The following is a 5616-nucleotide window of genomic DNA, read 5'->3' as shown; positions in this document are numbered from 1 at the left end:
CGTTCTCGAGGGTCGTTCTCGTTTACACTTACTTGGACTTAAGGTAAGAAAACTGCACCCAGAACATGTTGTGTGTGATTAGGGCTTGGCCCGTTCATTATATGCTATTATGATTAGGGCTTTGCCCATATATTGTATTTGAATATGGTTAGGGCTTGGGCCCCTGAATTGGTTATGTTGGGCTATTGTTTTAAATGCTTGCTGATGAATGCTTAAGTGCTTATATTCATTGTATGAATTCTATGAGTAGGGCATGTGGCCCCGTTATATGAATATGCTTGGTATTATGAAAATGGTTATCCAATGGGATTATATGATTAGCGTGAGTATATGCTTAATTGTAGGGATGTGGTTATCCACATCTATTCCTTATAAGTAAGGTATGAAATCATGGATCAGGGCTTGACTTATGAGTCAAGGACGGCAATAGCGCATTGTGCGCTGGTCGAAAGGCATTGGCCTAAACCAGCAACGTATTATTACATTGATCGACTCTAAGGTCGAAGGTGAACCACGAGGGTTGGGCTAGCTCTATGGCTAGTGAGACAGAGCTAAGGGCGAGGCCCCAGGTGACTCTATGGTCACGTAGCTAGGGCATAGGCCTAAGAGTTGGCTTAAAAGCTAACTGAATAGGGCGACGACCCCAGGTTGATCCAATGATCAATTGATTGAACTTACCTAATATTGGTTATGAATTGATGTTGCTGATTTTGTTGAATGGATATTAAGTTATATTCTCTGTTATCGCACGTTCTGTTTTCTTGCTGAGCCTCAGCTCACGGGTGCTTTGTGGTGCAGATAAGAGAATGTGAAAGCTTGACCAGCCATGAGTTGGAGAGCTTCGGTGGCGACGTGTACATATGCGGCTGCTCGACTATCATGGCCAGGGTTATCTCAGAGGAACTAGGGTTACAGTCCTGTTTTGCCGTTTAGGCCGGCTGATGTAACTTTTGTTATGTATTTACGCTTTTTAACAATTGAGTTGTAATATTTTGGGATCCCATGTTATATAAAACTTTTGGAATAAAAGTCAATGGTTCTTTGACCAAATTTTTTAACCCTAACCCTTGTCACTAACCTTAGTTACATATTTTAAGCCAAATGACCTGATTAGCAGGTCTGACACAATTTTAAGTACACAGTGTAACAGTACTGGATTAGGAAGGCGTTACATGACTAAGTAGCTCATTGTTCTGATCTTGATCAAATGTCCTTTGTCTATGAGTAGCCACCATTTCCTCAATTGGAAGCATGTCCTCGCTTCCAAAGGTAAGGGAAAAAGGAGTATGTTCCGTGGATGCCCTATGTGAAGTTCGATAGGCCCAAAATACTTGTGGGAGCTACTCGGACCATAATCCTTTGGCTTCATCCAACCTTTTCTTCAGGCTTGCCTTGAGGGTCTTATTTACTGCCTCGACCTGCCCATTGGCTTATGGGTATGCTACCAGCAAGAAACTCTTCGTTATGTTGTATCTTTCACAAAGGTCTATGAAGAGATCACTATCGAACTGTGTTCCGTTGTCTGACACAATATTTTTAGGAAGTCCAAATCTATAATGCCTCACGTCACTATGGTTGCTTCCTGGAATGACGACTGACCCTACAAACCAACACGAGTCTTTCTAGCGTGCTTTGTCCCCCCTCACACGCTTCCTAGGAAAACTTCCCAGGAGGTCACCCATCTTGAGATTACTCCATGTCAAGCACGCTTAACTTTGGAGTTCTCAAGTGATGGGATTTCGAAAAGAAGATTCATCTTGTTGATATGGTAGTACCCATCAATCCATTTAAGCCATCTTCAACTGTGTAGTCCCCTACTGACACAGTCTTAGAATCATCACACTTAACCTTCCCCAGGTGATGTGGGATTGCACAGCTTTACCCGGTCTTTCCCCCTACGGATCACGGGATACTGACTGTCACAATCACCCCCCCTTAGGAGTCCAACGTCCCTGTTGGCCACACTTGCGGCTGGGTCAAGGTTCTGATACCATTTCTTAATTTTTGTGTGTCATCCTTGCGCATGGGCCATGCTAATCTTCTCTGTATTGTTCCAATTTTATTGGATGTCCCCTTGTAACGCCCCACGTCACTATGGTCACTTCTTGGAATGACGACTGGCCCGACAAACCAACACGAGTCTTTCCAGCGTACTTTGTCCTCACTCACACACTTCATTGGAAAACTTCCCAAGAGGTCACCCATCTTGAGATTACTCCAGTTCAAGCACGCTTAACTTTGGAGTTCTCAAGTGATAGGCTACTGAAAAGAAGATGCATCTTGTTGGCATTGGTAGTACCCATCAATCCATTTAAGCCTTCTTCAACTGTGTATTCCCATACCTACACAGTCTTAGAATCATCATACTTGACCTTCCCTAGGCGATGTGGGATTGCACAGCTTTACCCAGTCTTTCCCCCTACGAATCACGGGATATTGACAGTCACAAAATCAACATACGATATTCTTCTCAACGAAGTCCAGGACTTTGTTTGAGGTGATGGTTGCCAGAGGTTCAGCCTCTACCCACTTTGTGAAGTAATTGATCGCCACTACTGTATATCGAACTCTTCCCTTTCCAACAGGTAGGGAACCTTTCAGGTCAATTCCCCATGCTGCAAATGGCCAAGGGGATGAAATCATGGTTAGCTCGACTGGAGCAGATCAGGAAACTATGGCAAAACGCTGGCATTTGTCACACTTCTGAACATATGCGATCGAGCCCTTCGTTAAAGCGGGCCAGAAATGGCCCTACCTCAGTACCTTCAGTGCTAGGTTTTGCCCCCAGCATGATCTCCACAAAAACCTTCGTGTATTTCTTATAAGATGGTTTTGGCTTCCTCGGGCAGAACACACCACAGGAGGGGCAACGAATGACCTCGCCGATATAGGATTTCCTCATCTATTACATACAGTGGAGCTTGATAAAGTAGTTTTCTCGCATCTTTCTTATCATCAAGTAGTTTTCCAGTCGTGAGATATTCCATTATAAGAGTCATCCAGGTTAGTCTTTTGTCAATCATTTTGACCTCCACCATTTCTCCTGTTACACTTGGGCTTTCCAAGAACTCCATTGAAACTACATTCAATGTTTCGGCCTCTTTGGTGGTAGTAAGTCAAGCCAAAGCATCAGCGTTAGAATTCTGCTTGCGAGGTATATGTTTAACAGGGCTAAACTCGAATTCAGATAACTCGCCCTTTACCTTATCCAGGTAGGCCGCCATCTTGATGCTTCGTGCTTGATATTCTCCCAATATCTGATTTACCACGAGTTGGGAATCGCTGTAGCATTGGATGGCTTTTGCCTTCAGCTCTTTCACCACCCTTATCCCTGCCAATAAGGCCTCATACTCTGCTTTGTTGATGGATGCTTCAAACCCGAATCTAAGAGTTGTATGGAACCGATGCCATTTAGGCGAGATTAAGATTATCCTAGCTCCCGATCCGTTCTCGTTTGACGATCTATCAACGAAGATTTTCCATAATTCCTGCACTGTCTCCCTTATGAGATCATCTTGAAAACCAGTGCACTCGGCCATAAAATCAGCAAGAGCTTGACTCTTGATTATTGTTCGTGGAATGTATAATATCTCGAACTGGCTAAGTTCGATGGCCCATTTTAAGAGACGTCCCAATGTTTCAGGCTTTTGCAATACCTGCCTTAAAGGTTGGTCGAGTAAGACGTTAATAGAATGGGACTGGGAATATGGTCTGAGCTTTCTGGAAGCCAAAATTAGACAAAATGTCAGCTTCTCTATCAGTGGGTACCGTGATTCAGCTCTAAGAAGACTCTTGCTTACATAATATACTGGTTTTTGCTCCCGGTTTTCTTCTCGAACTAACATGCCACTGACTGCATTTTCTGTCACGGCCAGATAACGAAGCAGAGACTCTCTAGACATCGATTTTGATAGTATAGGGGGTTCAGCTAGATGCATTTTTAGATCGTGAAATGCTTGTTCGCATTATTCGGTCCAATCAAATTTCTTATTTCCCTTAAGCAAGTTGTAGAATGGTAGACACTTGTTAATGGATTTTGAAATAAAGTGGTTTAGAGCCGCCACCCTTCCAGTTAGGCTTTGAACTTCCTTACGCGACCTGGGCAAAGGCATATCTAACAATGACCTAATTTTTTTCGGATTTGCCTCTATCCCCCTTGTGTTGACTATGAACCTTAGAAACTTTCCATATACCACCCCAAAAGTGCATTATAGGGATTCAGCTTCATGTCGTACTTTCTCAAGATGCCAAAACATTCTTCCAGGTTGGATACATGGTTATTGGCTGTCTTTGACTTGACGAGCATGCCATCTACATACACCTCCATGTTTCTCCCGATCGGGTTAGCGAACATTTTGTTGACCAACCATTGGAATGTAGCCCCCACATTTTTCATTCCGAATTGCATAACTTTGTAACAATATACGTTATGCTTGGTCATGAAACTGGTATGCTCTTGGTTTGCAGGGTTCATTGCGATCTGGTTATATCCAGAATACGCGTCCATGAAAGACATGAGCTCGTGACCTGCTGTGGAATCTACCAACGGGTCAATCCTTGGCAGTGGGAAACAGTCCTTAGGACAAGCCTTGTTGAGGTCGAAGAAGTCGATAAAGGTTCTCCACTTCCCATTTGGCTTCAGGACTAGCAACCTAGATCAGGTATTTTGCTTCCCTGATAAACCCGTATTTTAGTAGTCGAGCTACTTCTTCCTCTAATGCTTCAGCTCATATTGTCCCCAAAATCCTTCATTTTTGGGACTTTGCAGGCACACTTTTGTCCAAGTTTAAGGTATGCATTGTCATACTAGGACTGATTCTCACCATATCCTCGTGCGACCAGGCGAAAACATCCAGGTTCTTCTGTAAAAACTCGACCAGCTCTTTCCTCCTTTTGTCTTCAAGATTTTTCCCAATTTTTAAATCCCTTGAAGATTATTTCGAGTTGATGTTTACTTCCTCGAGCTCTTCTATGGCTTTGAGCTCAGATCTGTCTTCGCCTACCCACAGATCAATGTCATCATGTTGGGCGACCTCACCATCTTCTTCTTGAGGCTCTTCTGTCCCACGAGTGACTTCCATTTCCTAGGACTCTTCACCTCCCTTATTTATGACCATCGCCTGCTGCCCAAGTTGTGAGTTTCCCTTCATATAAATGCTATAGCATTCTCTGGCAATGAGCTGGTCTCCTCTTACTGTGCATATCCCCGAAGTTGAGGGGAATTTCATTGCTAGGTGTTGGATCGACGTGACAGCTTCGAATGCCATCAGCGCGGGTCGGCCCAAAATTTCATTGTATGCGGCCGGACAATCGATTACCACGAACTCGAGTATTTTGGAGACAGTTCGTGACTCTTCTCCCAATGTCACCACTAGTTTGATTGTCCCTATGGCCGTTGTTCCTTCACCCAAAAACCTGTACAGAGTCATTGAGGTCGCCTTCAAATCGAATATGGGCAATCCCATTTTTTCCAGAGTGGACTTGAAAAGTAAATTTACGGAACTTCCATTATCCACCAGTATTCTGTGTATCCTTCGGTTGGCGAGCTACACGGTTATCACCACCGGATCATTGTGTGGGAATTGGATGTGGCTATCATCCTCTTCCGTGAAAATG

The 5616-nt window shown here is 43.8% G+C and overlaps 1 non-coding gene across 1 annotated transcript; it reads right to left on the bottom strand.

Annotated features, from left to right (window-relative positions):
- Window positions 1–1978: 1978 nt before the first annotated feature.
- On the bottom strand, window positions 1979–2081 carry LOC133820413 (U6 spliceosomal RNA). Its single transcript, XR_009886823.1, has one exon. It is a non-coding gene; the product is annotated as a U6 spliceosomal RNA (small nuclear RNA).
- Window positions 2082–5616: the final 3535 nt, after the last annotated feature.

The sequence above is a fragment of the Humulus lupulus genome, chromosome 2, assembly GCF_963169125.1.
Source record: "Humulus lupulus chromosome 2, drHumLupu1.1, whole genome shotgun sequence".
Classification (NCBI taxonomy): Eukaryota; Viridiplantae; Streptophyta; class Magnoliopsida; order Rosales; family Cannabaceae; genus Humulus; species Humulus lupulus.
The sequence above is the reverse complement of the archived record's forward strand: the minus strand, read 5'-3'. Positions and strand labels throughout refer to the sequence as shown.